General features: G+C 37.4%; 1 protein-coding gene across 1 annotated transcript in view; it reads left to right on the top strand.

Annotated features, from left to right (window-relative positions):
- Positions 1–2496: 2496 nt before the first annotated feature.
- The window catches only part of LOC107582117 (glutamate receptor ionotropic, kainate 5-like), a 55451-nt gene continuing 37537 nt past the window's right edge, over positions 2497–20410 (top strand). Inside the window, exon 1 of the mRNA XM_016267854.1 lies at positions 2497–3688. The gene's annotated coding sequence lies outside the window, so the exon portion shown is untranslated. The remainder of the gene's footprint in view (positions 3689–20410) is intronic.

Here is a 20410-nt window from a genome sequence, read left to right as displayed (position 1 = left end):
TTGTCTGTGTTGGTAGAAGGAGTGAGAGAGCAGGAGGGCTGACGGGATGGCTGGTTCAAAGAATGGAAGGAAGGGATGGAAATAGAGAAGAAAAGAAGCAGACTTCAGTAAGACGCTCCTGAGAGCGACATGTGTGATAAGCAAGATTGACACCAATGTCAGGACTGTATAGTGATCCCCTCTCATTTCCCTTCACTCTGTCTGTCTCTTGGCTTCTTCTATCATTCTTTTGTGAATTTTTCAGTTTCAGTTGTCAATTGAAAAATGCTGTATTTGCATGATTATTTTGCTGAAACATCAATTAAAAATTAAATTAATTTCCCATGCCAAACTCACCGCCGCAACCTGGATGCCAGACTGTTGCTTTTTGGTTTCTGAGATCTTTTTAATAGGTGTTTTTTTGTATTGTTGCGTGGTTGCTAGTGTGTTCTGGGTGGTTGCTTCCTGGCCAAGTCAATGTAACCCACCCATAAAGGTGTGGTCACATTTACAGTTGTTCAGTGAATTTTCGCAGGTGAAATCCAGTCATATCAGAAGGAATCCACACGAAATTCATGGATTTGGCAAACTGACCAACAGAAAGCTGCTTGGTTTGAAAGTGACTTCTGTGTGAGATGTGCTCTGTACATCAATACACTATTGGCACTTGACAATGGGCTCTTTTACCCTTGAAATGTGCTAAAAGGTATCATCCAATTATGTGGAATGAGGAGTGGGTTCACTTGTTTTTTTTTAATTATTATTTTAAAAACCATTGAAAACGAGTCCTTGCAAATACTCAGGTAAAGTTACTTGGTATAACATATCATCTTTATCTAAAAGTAACAAGGCAGCATGCTTTGAGAATACCACTGACTTTGAGGTAAATGTTCATATGTTTTATGGTATTTTCATGGGAGATACCTGTACATACTGTTATATAAAACAAATAAATCTATATTCTGAAAAAAAAATGTTTTGATTACATTCTTTTTATCTTACGTTTTAGTTATAAATATAATTTTTTATGTTCCTACACTTTAAGGGTTAAATCTGTAATTGGTTTCTGAGGGTGTGCTGCTCAAATATGAATTTTGCTGCAAGAGCTGCATAACTGAGCTCCCCAGTAGTTATTCTTTTATTCTGTTTCTACCCGTCTCTCACTGTCCCACTGTCTCTCTTTGTCTCTCCCTCTTTGTCTCTACACCTCTCTGCGACCTCTCCTGTCCTCTTTTTTTCTTTAACAGAGCATATCTCTTTAATGCAGTCCTTTTTTAACATCTCATTCTCACTCTGCCACCATCCATGTCACTTCCTCTCCTGTCTCTCATCACTCTTTTTGTCTCCCTTCACCCCTCTCCTCTCCTCCTCCTCCCCTTTATATCAGTCCTGCTGATGAGAGAGGCACCCTCATAATCAAAGCATGACATGGAGAATTTTATGGAAATAAGAATCTGGATAGAACAGCTCCACGCCTGGGATCCACCTTTAATTACCTTCTCCTTTCATATTTATAGAACAGTCCGTCTCACCAGAGAGTTTTAAGCTCTGATGAGGCTGTTATTTGACACGACCATCTACAATTAGTCATTCTGGGAACCCATGGCCAGGTCCAGATGAATCTGCTACAAATCCCTTGTCTATTGTGTGTTTGTTTGCAGCCTTGGTAAATATTCAGTTTAATTTGAATATGCCAGTACTTTCCAGCATGTATAACAAATTTAATTATTAATCTAAGTGAAAGGCCATTCACAACCGATTTTTCATTTTTAATATGACATATTTTTTTGAGTGAAACTTGATATTCAATGTGCAAAAGTATAGGGCGAGAATTCATTTCATCCAGCAGCAAATGATTGGATCATGAAAAGTACGTTAGATGTTAGAATGAAGCCAAATTTTAATGCTAGTTTGCTAAAACAATGCCTAACTAGTTATGTGGCTATTGATTAATATATCCGATAGTCGCATCAACAGCAAAAGAAAGACATGTCTTTTTGGTTAAAATACATTTTTTAACAATGAATCATTCACAATAAGAGCAGGAACATTCATTAAGGAAGTAAATAGTGTTACACATGACTATTTGTCCCTGACATTCCTAGTTAGACATCATTAGTAGTAGCTAATGTCAGTTCAGTCATGATACAGTACTTCACTGGTCTTATTGAATGATAATGAGGCTGTGTTTTGATTGGATATTGATTGCAATGTAATGGACTTGTCACGTTTGAGCACATCCATTCAATAACATTACATTAATTACATTGACACAGTACACTCGCTGTTATAGACTGTAATATAAATGCATGGTGTGACTGAATTACTATTGTGAAAATATAATGTGAGCCGGGAAGTACTATAATGAGATTGTGGTTTTAGTTCAAAAGAATTGGTATGGTATTTCAAAACTCCCTCGTACTAGAGCAGTCATAACAGTATTGAAGGTTGTCGTCTGTACTACAGCATTATGAATAATTGATCATGAATATTTCTCACTGTTTTTCCTCAGGTCTTAAGCAACGCAAGGCCACGAGACTCTGATGAGGAAATTCTCAGAGTGGCGACAGATGTGACGCCCCTCCTCTCTGGCGTCATCTGCGGCTCTGTTTGCTTCCACGGACGTCGGAGCAGCCATAACTCGACCTGCCTCCATCCTAGAGGTGCTATTCCTATGAGAGAGGGAGTGTCTGGCGTGCCAAAGCTCATTTCTGAACTCCTGAAGGGAGGAGCCGTGGGAATTGGAGGGATAGCTGGATTGATGAGGGTGCTGGAGAACAGAGTGTGAGCCGCTCTCCACGTCTCCACCCGAGCGCTGGGCTCCATAATCAGTTCATCCTCCCAGACACTTGAGCACAACTTATTCTAGAGGATTTTTGCTCTGAGATTTCATATCTTTCACTATATGTTTTGAATATATTCTAGCTTCTTTGCTCAAGTCGATGCTCCCCTTCATCAAATGTGGCAGGTGGGCCTGAGGAACGATTCTCTGTGAAACTAAAAGCAACAACGTGTAAGGTAGAGTGAGGTGACAGAGGAAAGCAGGGTAAAAGCGCTGACTGGTCTTGGAACGTTTGAGTTGGAGTGTGTCTATGCAAGACTTAGAAGGCCTGTGTAGCAGTGGATGAGAGTTTGTGCCGAGGGCTGACAGGAAGAGGCAGCTAGACGGCAATGCATAATCGAAGCCTCTAAGTGTGCACAGGAGAGTACGTTTGTGTGTGAATGTGCATGCAGGAGCATGTGATTGTCTCTTAGAGTGCAGAATTCTGAGAATTGGCCATTATTGCCGCTCCCTCCTATTTTTGTGCTGGAGCCGGGAGGGTCAACATTAACAGTGCGCGAGAGAGAGAGGAACGGATACAGCAAAAAATAAATAAATAAATAACAGTGACACTTCAGTTTTTTTGTCACCATATTTTTGGTGCCCATTGGTGGGGTTCTTTTTCCTCTGAGTGCTTGAGCTTTGTAAAAAAAAACGACTTTTGTCCCATCAAATGGATTATTATAAGAATCACAGCTTGTGAAGGGCTCTCAGATGGATAATTTCTAGCTGGAATACCTTCTCCTTTGAGACTCTCCACACCACTCCATTTCTGTGACTTTCAACCTGTCATCCTAGAAGACGTGTTGCGATTCCCCGGAGGACTGCGTTCACTTGTTACCACAGCAATCCATGGCATCCTGTTCCTGACAAGGTCCGCTTCATTCTGTGAGTATTTTTATTCCTGTGTGAGTGTGTGTGAGCATGAGTGAGCATTTGGAATGAATCTGTAACAGTTGTTTAGGCTTAAAAGGCTTTAAGCTTGTTGTTTGTTTGCCGGTCAAGTAACCTGATACGCTTGAAGTGATCGTACATGTGATTTTGCTTTGCAGACAATATGAGCTTTTTATCGCTGTTACGCCCACCTTACTCTGTCTCTGCCCATTAGATGAAGTTCTACTCGTTTGTTTTGTTTTCTCTTGTGTAACCTTCATAGTGTGAGGACTGGGACGATCCGACTCCCTCCATCACCTGAAAGCGAATAGGGATGTGCCCTTAAACAGCCCAGTGAACTATGAATAACATCAGCGCACACTCCCACCGTACACACTTCCCACGGTCCTCTGCGGGCCTGAATATCCTCTTCTGAGTAAATGGAGTGCATTTATGGGTTTTTGTAGGCAGGCATGTAATAGACCTATTTTAGCTTTTTGTTCGCATTTGGGATCCAGATTGGAATGTGAGAAAAGTGTAGCAGAATGGGAATTACTAGAAGAGTTCACACCAAAAATAAACAGTCTGTCATTTACTCACCCTCATGCTTTTCCAAACTCCATTGTTGCTAATAGATCAACCAAAAAGAAGTGTTTTTTGCTAACTTTAAGTTTGATGTTAGATGTGTCGTCACTGAATGCAGTGCACAGAATATGTATGAGATTTGAGATATACACTACTGTTCAAAAAATTTGAGGTCAGTCCCTTATACTCACCAAGGCTGCATTTATTTGATCAAACATATTGTGAAATATTATTACAATTTAAAATGGTTTTCTATTTTAATATATTTTAAATTGTAATTTATTCTTGTGATGGCAAAGCTGAATTTTCAGCATCATTACTCCAGTCTTCAGTGTCACGTGACCCTTCAGAAATCATTCTAATATATGGATTTTGTGCTCAAGAAATATTTCTTCTTATTATCAGTGTTGAAAACAGTTGTTAATTACTTAATATTTTTTGTGGAATCTGTGATACATTTTTTTCAGGATTTATGTTATTAATTAATTTATTTTATGATTAGAAAGTTCAAAATAATAGCATTTATTTGAAATAGGTTTTGTTGTAACAATGCAAGTCTTTACTGTCACCTTTAATCAATATTATGTGTTCTTGCTAAAGAAAAGTATTAATTTCTTAAAAAGGCTTTTGAAAGGTAGTGTTTTGGGGACATCTTTTGCTATTATTGGAGTGGACAACTGACTATTTATTATTATTATTTTTTTTATTTAGTCATTTATCAGACGCTTTTATCCAAAGCGACTTACAAATGAGGACAACAGAAGCAACCAATTGTAGTATTAAAACAACCAAAAACAGATCCAAAACTAAAAGCTAAAACTTTATAAATACTACCTATACACATTTTAAAAATAAAGAAATTAAATAAAAATGACAAATGCGTACAACAATTTCAAAACTTAACATTTAAATGAAAAACAAAAAATGAAGCTAAAAACAATTCAAAATATTAAAGAACCAAAAGGTATAAGAGTATAATAATGATTCTAACATAACACTAAGCCAAACACCAAAAAAGCAACTATGTTACGGGGCTGACGAGACGTGAGACTTGCGGATCCATCTGCAAGGCTTTATTGTGGAGAAGACAAAGGCAGAGACGTGGTCATACAGCAGGCATGGGTCAGATGAGAGCAAACAGGTATATGGTGGGCAAAACACAAGAATAGTCCTAGGGCTAGCACAGGTCGACGATCGGCAGACAGAATCAAAAGGGGCAAGACAAAAGGGGTGAATCCAGGGAACCAGGCGAAGATCAGAAACCGGGAAGGCTAAGGCTAAGGCTAATGACTAGGGCTAAGGCTAAGGCAAATGACTAGGGCTAAGGCTAAGGCAAATGACTAGGGCTAAGGCTAAGGCAAATGACTAGGGCTAAGGCTAAGGATCATAAACTGTGACTTGATTTGCCCCATGACAATCAACTGGGACTTGACTAGAATCATAACTATCAGCTGTGACTCAACTAGACCCATGATCAGAAACTGTAACTTGACCTGACCCATGACGATCAACTGTGACTTGACTGAACTCGTGAAGATCAACTGTGGCTTGACTTGTTAATAAAAGACCTATAGAGACATAATAAATTCAGACATAATTTAACTAAAATTAAAATAATTAAAATACAAATAATACAAATCAAATGACAGTAGTTGATCAGTAATCCTAAAAAATAACACTGCCAAACACACATGCTAAAAAACAACAACTTACTTACACATAGTAAGAAATGGTTATAAAAACTGAAACAGAAGCGAAACAAGTAATAGGAAAGAGGAGAAATAAAAAGCGATACTTATCCTTTGCCGGTGTCCCTGCACGGTGGAGTCGCACGGTAGAGTCGATGGTCTTTACACTCTTCGGTCTTCACACGAGGAGGCCTTCACGCGACGGTTGCCATGGTAAACTAAGCTTTTTTTATACCCTTCTAAAAAAATACTACATTAATTCAGCTGGACACACTTTCCTTATTTTCTCCACAACAAATGGCCAAGCAAGCGCAGACACTGACAAGATACGCGTTACAGAACGAGACCAAACGCGATATCAGCACGTCTCCACACAGACTAGAAGACAGGAAGTGAAAGAAAAGAGACAAACGGAAGTGAGGAAGGACCTTGAGGCAGAACTTGTCGGAAGCTGTACTGCACAATTTGGTGGAACATTGCAGTCTATGGCTCAGATCAATTTTATGATGCTTTTATGGTGCTTATGCTTTATTTTTGATTCCTTGAAAGCTTAAAAACAACAACAACAACAACAACAAAAAACATGACAAGCATATAGTCTATGTGATCAGTATATTCTTCGAAAGTTCTAATTTTGTTCTTTATAATACCATAGAGGTTTGGAATCACATGGTGGGTGATTAAATAATGACAGAACGTTAATTTTTGGGTGAGCAATCCTTTTAACATCATATTTTTAAATAAACTCTGAAAACTAGAGGCGTTATGTAATCTCCACAGTGCGTGACCTCTCTTCACAGGTTTAGCAAACCTTTTTTGACATAATAGATGTGTCTCTGTGAACAACGACAGCTTTTGGCCAAGCTCTATCCAACTTTACAAGGTTGATGTCCACCTTTGGTTGCTGGTACACATATGTGCATGTTTTCTGGCCTTTGGAGTTTTTGATGCTTAATTGACATTACGGTCACCTATCCAGAGTCTGAATGCACACGGCAGCAGCTGCTTTGACATCAGCCTGTTCTGTTGCCATGGCAGTGGACTATTGTTACTTCTGTCTGGGCTACAAATATTGGGAGAGGCATTGGTGTCCAAAAGCATTAGGAGAGTTTACACTGCACTAAAAAATAAAACAGCAATAAAGCTCTGCAGATTTGTTAACAGTAGGCAGCAGCTCCTTAATATCCTCATTCATATCCTGTAATAACCTGCCAGTTGTTATTAGTTAAGTCACATTACTTCACACGTTCACACCATTACTACAGGAAGATCATGCTGGTCTTAACAGCTTCTGTGGAGATAGAAAAGATGAATATAGCCTACTTGGAATAAACAACAAAGCTAGTAGGATCTCACAGTGTCTCAAATATGAGGCCCTGCCTGGACTGATACAGGTCTATGTAATTGTGCCAAAAAAGATTCTGTGAGAATATCCCTCAATATAAACCAGATTTATTTCTACCTGTTTGGAGAACCTCCTGCAAGGTAATATTCGCTGAAATTGGAAAGGCCAAGCAAGGAAGTAAAACTGTGATTGTTGCACAGGAGGACATGAGAAGGGTTCAACAGCGGGGATGAAAAAGCAGCTTTACTGTAATGTCAGAGAGATCTCTAGCAGAGCTGTTTCTGGCAGCAGTGAAGAGAGAATCGCTAGATCTCTTTACTGAATGGAGCTTAGTGTGGTTTGTTCTTCAAGCCCTTGTTAGATTCATTCGAGTTATGTATTGTTCGGAAATGCGCACAGTTCACGAGCCCCCCAGATCGACAGTTGCTGAGTGCAGTATTGTGCAGCGAACGGCAAGAATGAAATTACCTCACCGAAAAGTCGACATCACAAATATGACATCAGTTCTAGTTCATTGGTCCACTGGAAGCAGGATCGATTGTATTGATCTGAAATAAGAGCTTGTCAGGTGTATTTGTGCGTAAGCATTTGGGTCCATATGTGAAAGAGATTTTAAAAAAACTCCTGGCTCAGTGATTTTTAAGGACACTGGGGAATGCATTTCAATGTCCTTCTTATAGCCCACTGTGTTCCTGAGTTGATAATCTGCTGTGCTGCATGTGAGTATGCAAAATTTGATGAATGGTGTGGCTTGCAAATGGCATATTTACTAGTTTCTAGTGCATTGTTGTGCTGTACCGAGCCACACTGTGCTGAGTAAAGCATAAAAGAAATACTTGGTTTGATTGATGAGAATACCAAGAATAACACTTGAAATATATAAAAGGAAAAATGCTGATGGATGATGCACAAAATAAAAAGTGTCTAAATTACATGGTTTCAAACCAACAGTAGACTCAAAATCAAAAACAGTGTTTGTATTATATTCCAGTATGTCGGTAAAACGGTTTCAATTACATTTTTATCTCTGATTCATAAGTAAAATGTCCAAGAATCTCTATGTGTGTGTTCATGTGCATAGCTACCACTGTATTTTTCACAGTCTTGATTTGTTCAAGCATTGCTAGACTTATTTATTGAGTCCCAACAAGTGATCAGTTTCTGAGAGTGGTTTGATCTGATTCAGAAAGCGCAATAAAACCTCAAGCTCTGCTGAGCCATTTGCACGAAAGATTTCATTACAACCCATTTCCTCCGACACTTGGGATCATTTAGCTTCTAATATTTAAGTCTGAGTGTGTCACAGTCAGAAGTCAAGGGTGCACTTTAAATAAAAAAAAAAGAAATAAAAAAAAAGAAACATGCTTGGTTCAATGTACTACCATTGGAGATAATTTTTTTAAAATAAAAATGAGAACAAAAACTGGATTGCAACCTTTTCTGGTATAAACTTTTGGAAAGGAAAAAGAAAATGACTGCAGATGTTGTTTCAGACCTTTTTGAAGCTTTCTTCATGACAGTAATGATCATCCCTGTGCATCCCTTTTACCCTCTCAAGAAAGACGTAATGTTGAAGAGAAAAAAAAAACATTCTGAGTCATGGTAATACTTTTGAAGTGCTGTTGCTTTAGAGAAAATACATTGGTCACCCTCTGCTTTTCATTTCCATTTCTTTTTTCCCTGTTTTCATTCGTTTAGAACTGGGCCAATTAGGTGGTGTCACAATTAAAATCAATCTTCCATTAAGGACAAGTGACTGTGCCTGTCTGCGGCTCTCACCTGTAGGCCCTCATTTCAGCCCTGCTCTGAAAAGGATCCATCTTTATTAGTCCTTCACACTGCAAAATCAATGGCAGCCCTCTTTCATAAGAGCACAGAGCGTGGATGAACTCGGGTTCTCACGTCTCCGCAGTTAGGCCTCAACCATCTCACCTTACAACAGACAAGCCACTCAGAGGAAGGCTGTAGAAGGTGCAGGAAATGGCTTGAAAAGCAAATGAAATGTGGGGTAGTGGATCATACAGTGAAGCTTCTAGGATTTAGAAAAACTGAAGCTCTCTTTAGATGCTCTTCTTATGCAAAGGCTATTACAAAGCATTTAATTATGCTGCATTGTAAGATACCTTTTTCCCCCCGGTCAAATAGTCAATGAAATTACACAAATTTTGTTGTGCAGATCTATTATTTTATTCAAAAATACATTAAGCATGCAATTTATTTGATAAACCTCTCCGATGATAAGCATATTTTGACTTTCTGAATTAAAATACATTTTATATATATTTTTTGTGGGGAATATTTGGGGAAATTGGCCTGAAATTATAATTAAAAAGGCTCATCAGAAGAATTAAATTCTTGAAAAGAAAACCACATTAAGTAGTTTGGCATTCTTTTATAATTTTTTATAGGGGAAAAAATATTTTAACACAACTTATTAAGATAAATAAGACAAGGTCAATATATCTGATAATTTGACCCTTTTAATTACAAGGCAAGGTTAGTTCAGGTTGTAAAATGTCATGTGGTGTGACTCCCATAAAACATAATGACATTTATGAATTAATAATTAGTGACAATTGTAGTAAATATTTTTAAAACTGTAAAAATTTATTTTAATTATTAATATATATATATATATATATATATATATATATATATATATATATAAATGATTAACACATGTACACTCACATGTAAGGTTAATTATTTAGGTTATTTTTTACTTGATTACATCACATTTTTAGAGTCATAAAATTTCAACTTTGAAACCAAAATAAATATAGAAAGAGCTCATTTATGAACTTGGCATATGTGTTTTAAACTAGATTTTTAAAAGTTTTTTTTGTGCTTTTCTTTGTTGTGGAGACCCTATACATTTTAAGTGTGTCCTTTGTGGAGAAGGCAATCCCATTTGAGTTAAGATGCTGCCATAGGAGGGAGCTGCCTATGTAGGCAGTGAGAAAACCCACCAGTTCAACAGTGGAATCTAATAGCTAAATTACACAAGCTGACTTTCTTAGTTGGACAGAGTGTCCAGTGGTTGTTCACCTAGCTCCCATTTTTGACCCAAAGCAATATGTCTCATTGATTAACCATCAAGAGAAAAGCCTGAGACCTCACAGATGGAACAAACTCAACATTCCTGCACAACCTTCACTGTACTTTTTCTCACTGGAAATTGGGCACACTCACAATTTGGGGTGTATTAATTTAACCATCCATTTCAGTTCTATCTAATCTTGATATGGCCTGTGCATGTGACGGTTTTCACCTTGCACTTGTTTTAAGGCTCTAAACAATGAAAAGCTAATGTAACTGTCTTGGCAGGTGGTTTCGGGCCTGGCAGGGGCAGGAGTAATTTGCAGGTTCTGTGAGCGTAGTCTCAGGGAGCTTCTGACTGGACAGTCCTTTGAAGTGCCTTGCATTCATCACAAACGCTTGAGTTGACTCTTCCTGAACACCATGTTCTGATGGTTTTCCCCTCGGGTTAATAAGCAGGTTGTGGTGTTCACAGTATGCTGTTGTTTGATTGCAAACAGCTGGGCACGTCGCGATCGCACGGGGACCTCCATCATCGATTGACATTTGCCTCCCCGTGAGGCCCAGACAGCTGTCCCGCCACGTTATGGACACGACCATGGGGTTCGACAATCCAAGTTAAGTGGTGCAAATGTGTGAGGTGGTGACGTCTCACCGCCAGCCTGCTCTTTAATTAGCCTGCACCATCAGCGTGTGCCCGCACTGAATTATTTATCCTTGTGAGGCATTAGCACGCAAGGTGGATTCATTTTAATGACACAGAGAGGCCAGCGACCGCTTCCGGAAGTGTAGTAAGCCTATCCTTTTCCTCTTTCCTTTAATTTTCTGTCTTATTCTTCCTCTTTACACACTTCAAAGTTTTATTTCAGATGTGTAAGTTGAATCCATGTGAGGCTGGATGTATCCGTGCTGAACACTGCAAAGAGAACATGGCGTTTTGACATTTAGCTGTAGTAGGGCTCGTTTTGATGGGTTAAAGCTTGAGTCTGTATAAAGCTGGTGTAGATGGTAAAGACTTAGATAGACATCTTCATTTTAGATCTGGTGTTGGGAAGGATACTTTGAAACTGTTGCTTGCCAAGCTGCTCATGTTTTAAAGCAGTGAAACTACAGTCATGCTACTCTTTTGATTATATACTGTATAGCTAAGTATACTGTAAGCTAGGAAACCGTCCGAGATTTATTGCTGTTCAATCAGTTGCCACGTTTGTCTTATTATTACTTATTATAGCCCCCTTTGTGGCCGCTATGCGCTCTCGAAGCGCACTTCTGCCGAGCCTGCACTGAGGCGAGCTCCGCAGCAGACTTCTACCCGACAGTCAAAGCAGCATTATGTTACATCAAGAGTCAAATCAAATATAAATAGCACATTAAGAAGTGAAAAGTTAGACACTTTTTTGTGTGCGCGCTGTACAGGTCTGGTATAAAGTTTTCGCTCAGGTGGTCGAAATGTCCGCCCATTAGAGAAAATTTTTTCTCAGCAAGAAAAAAATTAGAAGGAACTTTGGTAGTAACCTATTGTCTTTCCAAACTGTTTGCTTGCACTGTTTGAGAGAGACGCGGCTACACGAGTGATCATTTCACCTTAAGCGCGTAAGACAAAGTGAAAGAACCACTATTTATTTGAGTAATTAAACACAAAAAAAACTGCAGGTGACTACTCTTAATATCATTAAAACTAATTACATAAATACATAATGATCAGAGGATTTTTACTGCAAATCAACACATAAAAATGTCAGAAATCACCACAATTTTGAGAAAAGCAACAATGAATTCAGTCATTTTGGGCTGCAAGAATCAGCAAAAAGTTCTGTGAAACCCTGGTGGCACTGACTAAAGAAATGTAACTGCAATGAAGCTACTTAACATACTTAACAGTGTAAATAAAAGTCATATCTTGGCTCTTAAAAATGAGGGTTTATTCCACTACATTTACTGTGAAAAGCAAAATGATACGCAGACTCAAATCTGTGATTTAAAAAAAAAAAATCTATCCATTAACATGAATTGTAAGAACAAATCAATTGACTTGAATAAAAACCTGTTAGTGCAATTCAATGTGGTAGCATTTTTTTATGCTACTTTGCTTATTATTGGTAGCTTTGCACTGGAAAAACTAGTATTTTTAACTACTGTCTAAACTACTGAAAAATATAGTTAGTAGTGATGCTTTATTTATTAACTCCACAACGCTGTTCATGAAGATGCAGTCCTGCACTAATACTGTGCATCTATCTGTAATATAAGCGCTGATTATAAACTCTTCCCTCACTACCTCTTCATGCTCTAATTTAAATCTCAAGCTCTACTGTTTCTTCCCCTCCAGCACTCTTTCTCTCTTCTCTCTCCTCGCATTCATCTCCCCTCATAACATGCCTCAGCTACCATTGTTATCTTTATCTGTCTTCCTTTCCGTCACCTTCCAAACTTTCCTGCACACACTCATACATTATATCTGTTTTATTCTGCTGAGAAACTGATTTTGTGGTTCAGTAAATTCAGGAGGGAAAACATAGTACTTTCCAAACTAAATAATTCAGTTCAAGCGTGAATATGAATATTTTAAGGACAATCTAAATGTTTTGAATTGTTTGGCTGTCATGGCATTTTGTTTATTCACACAATTTGTTGTCACTTTTTGTGTGATGTCTGGAGTTCATTCACGTGGAATTCAACACCAAATAATTGTCACCATTTGAAGTGTAGTGTTGAGCTCTCTGTGTGTGGCAGAACTTTAAAAAAAGTAACTTGCATTTTAAAATATTGCTTATCCAGGTGACAAATATTGAAGGTGACAGATATTCAAGTTTCTATTTTTTTTAAGTGTGAAAGACATATGTAAATGATCTACTGCACCTTTGTATAGATATAATTATTTAAAATAATTTTTATGTAAGAGTGGAGGCAAATAATATATAAAAGAAGCACAGTGTCATACAAACAAATACAAAATGCCATCATGGTAACAGACACGCAAAAATGCAACAAACATTGCAACATAAGTAGTAACATAAAACCCTAATGTACATAAAATTATAACAAAAACGATTAAAAACACAATTATATAAACGAAATACCATTAATTGTGAAGTGTCACCCAGGGAATTCTGGGAATGTCATTTTACAGTTTTTCACTGTTAATTATGACATGTTCTTTTTTACTTTAAAAAATGGTATGTTTACTGTAACAGTATTTTACTGTAAACTTACATAAAACGTAAAGTTGGTTCTGTACAGTTTTTCCCCCGTACATAGTAAGGCAATTTACCTTTAACAAGTTTTTAATGTAGCATTTTTGCAGTCTTTTAGACTTAAAAATTAGTCATGTTTTATAGTCTTTTTACAATGCCATTGAACACACTTCAGAATCTACAGCTGCAACTACACATTACACAATACCTCACATTACATTTACAATTCACTTTCTTCCTCTGAATTTTTTATGAATTTTGCTTATTTTTTCAGTGTACAACAACATTTCTATTTGCTCATATTAACACTGTAGCTGAGGAATAAAGAAACTAACGCACATTCATTGCTCTTTGAGCTTTTGTAAAATAAAACCACAGTTTTCATTCATTTTTTTATTCTGTTCCCCACCTGCCGCTTTCCTCCCTTTTCTCCTTCACTCTTTTCAACATCCCATTTGCATGTTTGGTGAGAGGGTTTATTGAAGTGTAACCCCGTAAATTACCTCATCACACCTCACCGGCACATATGTAACAGGCAGCCATGGAACGACACTGTACCTCGCTGTGTGTTTTTACTTCTCCTTTACTCATTCCCAGCTCCACTCATCTTTTCTCTTTGCATCATGCTATTTTGTCCCCTGATGTTCTCAGGGTTAATAAATATTTTTTTTGCTGCACAACATTTCTCACACAATTTCGGTCTCTCCCTCACTGGGCCCATCTTTCTCTCTTTCCTGACCCTATTTATTGAGATTGAGGAGGCTGTTGTGCCCCCATGGCTCCAAACTGCGGTGTAACAGAGAGAGAGGCAGTAAATCAAGATGAAGGGAAAACAGAACCCTCTTATTTGGAGTGCCCTCCTCTCCTGAAGTGTCTGTCCTTCACCTCTGTTCAGCAGAGGACGGTGGGAGATGATGGGGGTGAAAGAGTGTTGAGCAGTTGGAGTAAAATATTTAACAAAAGGAATTGTGATAAAAAGAGTCTGTAGAGAGCACTGTGAGAGCAGCATGATGAAACCTGGGCATGAATAAGCTGTTTAAAGGGACACAAAGAAAGGTGAATGGTGTAGTGATCTCGAGTGTGTGTGTGTGTGGGACCAGATGTCCCAAAAGGATAGTAAAACCTGAAATCAGCTGCAATGTGGGGAGCAGCCAACAGTGTCCAGGAGGAAAATGGCTTTATAAAGGACAATTAATGTCTGTAAAGTATAAATATTGTGTGAGGGTTTGGTATATGGGTAGAGGTCAGAAATATTATTAGCTCAGGAGCTGTAAAAATCAGAAGCGTCATGCTAATTCAAACAAGCATATGTCCCCTCAGATGTTTGAGCCAAGCGGATTTTGAATGCAGCGTTATAAATAAAATTATAATAATAATAAAAGTTTTTAAAAAGTTTTCTTTTAAGTGTTTCTCTAAAGCACTGTGGCAGAAATTAAACTTTCATATTTGGTTTGTCCGAGCGAATATGGCTAATATTATATAATATAATATAATATTACATTACATTATATTATATTACATATAAAAAAAGTTTAAAATATATAGTTTAATATTTATATAGTATATGATTTTTTTTACAATGTTTTTAGTCTTCATGCTTGCCAATTTACAATTTAAAATAACCTTTCTTTTTTTAATTTGTATTAAAATTGTATTTATTAATCTAATAGCAAAGCTGAAATTTCATCAGTCATTTCATCAGTTCTTACTCCAGTGACATTATCCTTCAAAAATCATTATAATACGCTGATTATTGCTGCTTAATATTTTTGTGGAAATTGTGATACATTTTTTCAGGATTCTTTATGATAGAAAGTTAAAATGTTAAAATGGCATTTATTTGAAATAGATTTATTTGAATCTTTTGTAACATTATAAATGTCTTTCGATCACTTTTGATCCATTTAATGCCTCCTTTGTGATTAATAAATTTTTGATTTTGATTAATGCCTCATTGCTAGAAGAATGTCCTATAAATAATAACTCTGATGTTTTTCTTATTTTTTTTTGTGATGTTTCATCTTGTCTAGGACACCAAGTACGCCAGGACCCCTCAAAAAAAAAAGTGCATGACACCCTTGTCACCATGACAGGAAAACAAATGTGTATGTGTTTTTAAAACTATGTTAGTGTGTTGCAGCAGTCTTGTTCCTTGTGTCCTTCTCTGACTCTGCCATTATGTTTGTATGTTTTTGTGTGTGTGTGTTTGTGAGAGAGAGAGAGAGAGAGAGAGTGAGAAATACAGAGGAGTGTCTGTGGGTAGAATCTCTCTGTGTGTGTGTGTGTGTGTGTGTGTGTGTGAGAGAGGCTTGTTCTCTCGTCCTCTAACGGTGAGCAGAACTGAAGGCCTGCAGCAGCAGCAGTGACAGAAATTTACATATGTTAACAATGAGGAAAAAATGATTCAATTCACAACGGCCAACAAAAAGAACAACCTTACATAGCCTTTAATAACAATCACTCTCTCTCTCTCTCCAGCTCTCTGTTTCACTCCTGCTATACTGTGACTGATCTCTTTTTTTAATGTGCCTCTACTACCCCCTAACATGAACAAATCTCTCTCTCTCTCTCTCTCTCTCGTTTTGGTTGAGATTTTCTCAGTATTCAGGTTTGAGGTACTTTATTGGCATGACAAATATTTGTACATTCGCATTGCCAAAGTGTTTACAGCTGAGCTGCATACAGATAAAACAGTGAACAGCAGTAACAATGTAAAATTAGGAAAAGGGAGGGAAGAATAAAATTTACAATGTATCTCTCTCTCTCTACATTGTAGTCAAGGGTCTGTCTGTCTTGCTGCATTGTAACAAGAGTGTCTCTCTCTGTCTTTGCACTGTGGTTGGGGGTCTGTCTCTCTCTGCTTTGCTGTGGTTGATGGGCTCTCTGGGTGGCACGTTGCATGGCAGGTGCCAGCTTGAATCTCAGACATCACTGTTATTTTGCACTGATTGCACATGTTATTGTTGCTAATGAAAGACTGATGGGCATTAAATATTTAGGTTGCTGTATAATTAGCTCACTGAAGACAGCCATACCAGAGGCTATGCCCACTCACATTCACAGATAGATCTAACAGAGTGACATAAAGCCACACACGCTCTTGCTCATATTTTCTTCTTCACACTAACAATATTTTACAACACTTTCCCACTTATAGATGAAATGACTGAAATAATTCCGGCGACACTTCCAGGTCACTCTGTCTCCTAGAAAAGAACTGATTTAGATTAGCGCTTCTTTTAAATTGAGCTGAAAACTAATAAAAAGTTCTGTGTGTGTGGCTGTAACGCTGCGTTTAGAAATGACTGTTGGACATTTGGACCCCATATAGACTCAAATTCAAGATTTTATATGTATTATTATATGCCCAGACGCATCAAACCTTGAATTCATAAACTGATGATTTGTATCTTTAATTTGACCAGGTACTGAATCATTTTGGGGTTAAGTATGTTTATTTATTATATATTTGTTTTTGTGAGTGTTGTGACAGAAGTTTGATCAGTTAACAGTATTATTAGGCCTACTCATGTGATTAAATATCTTAAATAAGGATTTAAATAAGACTCATACTGTAGCTTGTCTGCTAGGTATATTTACTTTTGTTTCTGTACTTTTACATGCCACATTTCTCAGGCTTAACAATTTTGCTTTTATACACTACTGTTCAGAAGTTTGGGGTCAGTAAGATTGTAAATTTTATTCAGCAAGGAAATGCATGAAATTGATCCGAAGTGACAGTAAAGACATTTATAATATTACAGAAAATTTCTATTTCAAATAAATGTTGTTATTTTGAACTTTTTTATTCATCAGAGAATCTTGAAAAACAAAACAAAATGTATTGCAATTTCCACAAAATAATATTAAGTAGCACAACTGTTTTCAACATTAATAATAAGAAATGTTTCAGCAAATCAGCACATTAGAATGATTTCTGAAGGATCATGTGACACTGGAGACTGGAGTAATGATGCTAAAAATTCAGCTTTGCCATCACAGGAATAAATTACATTTTAAAATATACTTTTAAATTGAAAAATAACTAATATTTATTATATTACTGTATTTTTGATCAAATAAATGCAGCTTTTACTTCTTTAAAAAACATTTAAAAATCTTACAGACCCTACGCTTTTCTGTAGTCGTATACATATGACGTATAGAATGAGTATTCATAAACCTGTTACACATCTGACTGTTTTTCTGAAAACAAAAAAATTTTGATTTTAACTGTTCATTTCATCTATAGGCTCTACACACAAATGTCCTATTTCTCTCAATCATTCTTACACACTACTCGCATAGTCCCTGATGTCTCTCGCCCACCCAAACAGATCTCATTTGGTTCATTTAATCATGTATTTAAAAACATGACCTTGATTTCTATATTTCACAGAGCATAGTACTCTCCACTGATCTGCCGGCCCATTTTAAAATGAAGTATTAGATACATTAAACCCTGGTGTTCATAACGAAGCAGCCACAGCGAGATGCTTCTGTAGAAGGAGACTTAAAAGTTGTGAGTAACTGTTATGTGATTACATCTTTCACAGCTCGAGAAAACGCTAAACTCCGACTCACGCAATGTTAACTTAAATCCTTTCCAGGCTATTTTTCACACTTCTTCTGCTGGCTTCAGCCAAAGTAGAGGACTGCAGTGTAAATGTTTATGAATGAGCATATTAAAATCATAGACAACTCAGAGCTATCTCTACGGACTCACAGATTATACATATTCAAAAACCTACACTACTGGAACATTTAGTTACACAGTACTTAAGCAAATCCTCTGGCACACACACACACACACGGTGTACAAGTGTTAAATTGGTAGCAGCCAGATACAGATTTTTTTTTTTTTTTAGTTTAGTTTTCCACTATCTGAACCGTAACCATGGATACTCTTGGAGAATTATTCTTCTCAATAAGAAAATGGGAAGTGCTGTGTAATCACTTCAGGACTTGAAAAAGAGGGTTGGTAGTAAGATGTAACACAACAGGACAGAAACTCGCTTGTAACTTCATACAAACACACCCGCATAAAGGCACATCCACACATGCTGCTCTTTGTTCTGTTGCTATACAATCCACTGTCACTTCTTTCGGTGGGTTTGATGGCGTGTCAGCAGACCTTTTTCAAACAGAGAGGTGACTCCAGCCTTTCATGTGGCTCTCTCACGCGCTCTTCCTCTGTCAGCATGCATTTTTTAAACCGAGAAGTGTGTCTATACTTTCATGTGCTTCTCTCCTCCTCTCCTGCTCTCTGGTTCCCCCACCTCGGGCTGAATCGCACCCACTGGAGTTTTATTTCTGCTCTTGTGATTTTGACCCCCTCGACTCTGATATCTCTCTCTATTTCTGTGTCCATCGCTCTCCATCCCTTTCTTTCTTTCCACATGAAGAAGCTGAAGTGTACCTTGTTGCACGTAATCACTTCTAGGGCCGCCTGAAATCCATTTTTCTGCGTTTCCCTACATTCATTTATTCTTTCTCTGTCATATTTTACCTAGTTTATGCCGGAAATTGCACAAATTTCATAGCAAGTGATAAAAATGGATCACACATTCGTGCTTTAGACAACTTCTGAGGGCGTAGTAATACAGATTTTTTTATTTCTCATGATTAATGAAGCATTCTGGAAACGAGAAACTCACACTGAGAGGCAGTAATGTTGTTGTGTCAGGGATGCGCCAATGAATCATGAAGATATGACAGGATATATGCAGTTGCAGGAAAAAAATACCCGTTGGATTTACCTGAATTTCTGCATAAACTGAGCATAAAATTTGATCTGATTTACAGGCAAGTCACAACTGTAGACAAATACATTTTGCCTAAATGTGCATTCAGTAGTTACTTAGCTAGAGTTATTTCTGCTTCACACAAAGAAGCAGTTCTTTGTGTGCTTTAGTTTTTTTAATAAAAAAAAAAAAGTATTGACATGGATAAGCATGATCACCTTTCTAATGGTCAACTGCTAAAGGTTTTTTTTGAAGATTGATGCCGATATCTTAGAGAGCAGGGTGACCGATGGCCGATAGAAGCCTATGTGTGTGCGTGTGTGTGTGTATAGCCCTGGGTTCTCAGGGCTGACAAAAGTCCTGCTTACGACACTTATCGGTCAAACAGAAAACTTAACAGCCAATGCTGTTCATTAAAAAAATCCCAAATATTGTATATTGGCCAGTATATTGGCCTTGATGATGCACAGCTTGACCACTAGTTTTATGTAAATTAGACTGATACTAGTGAGTTTTTAGAGTGTGGTCTATAATTAATTCCCTTTCAAATACTCGGTCTCCCTTTTTCTCCACTGGTAAAGCATGATAAAAGTGTGTTCCGTTGTCTGATTTTCATTCTTTGCATCGAGTGAGCGTACACCAGTCAGATGACGCTTCAAGAAAACCCTATTTATTTTCTTGTGTGAAACATTTTAGATTTGCACCTTTATAAACAAATAACACAAATAATTATCATTTTTTATGTCTTTATTGAACTCACTATGTATACAGTACATTCCCAATTGCAAATGTTGTGAATCCATAACTGGAGTGAGAAGTTCAGTTAATGATGCAAGATTGATCAGAGCTTCCCTGTCCTAAACATAAAAAACACACAATGTTTGCCATGCCACAGTAAGACAAGTTATCTATAAATAGAGAAAGTTCAGCACTGTTGCAGTTCTCTCTAGGAGTGGGCGCCCAGTGAAGATGACTGCAAGAGTACAGTGCAGGATGCTCGATGGTGATAAAAAGAACCCTGGACTTCTCTGTTGACGCATCTATTATATGTTCAACACTAAAAAGAGTGGTTTTCATTGGAAGACTTCACAGAGGATGCCACCGCTGCCCAAAAATAAAACATTGCTGCATGTCTGACATTT

This window comes from Sinocyclocheilus grahami, unplaced genomic scaffold (assembly GCF_001515645.1).
Source record: "Sinocyclocheilus grahami isolate Dianchi unplaced genomic scaffold, SAMN03320097.WGS_v1.1 scaffold40.1, whole genome shotgun sequence".
Taxonomy (NCBI): domain Eukaryota; kingdom Metazoa; phylum Chordata; class Actinopteri; order Cypriniformes; family Cyprinidae; genus Sinocyclocheilus; species Sinocyclocheilus grahami.
The sequence above is the reverse complement of the archived record's forward strand: the minus strand, read 5'-3'. Positions and strand labels throughout refer to the sequence as shown.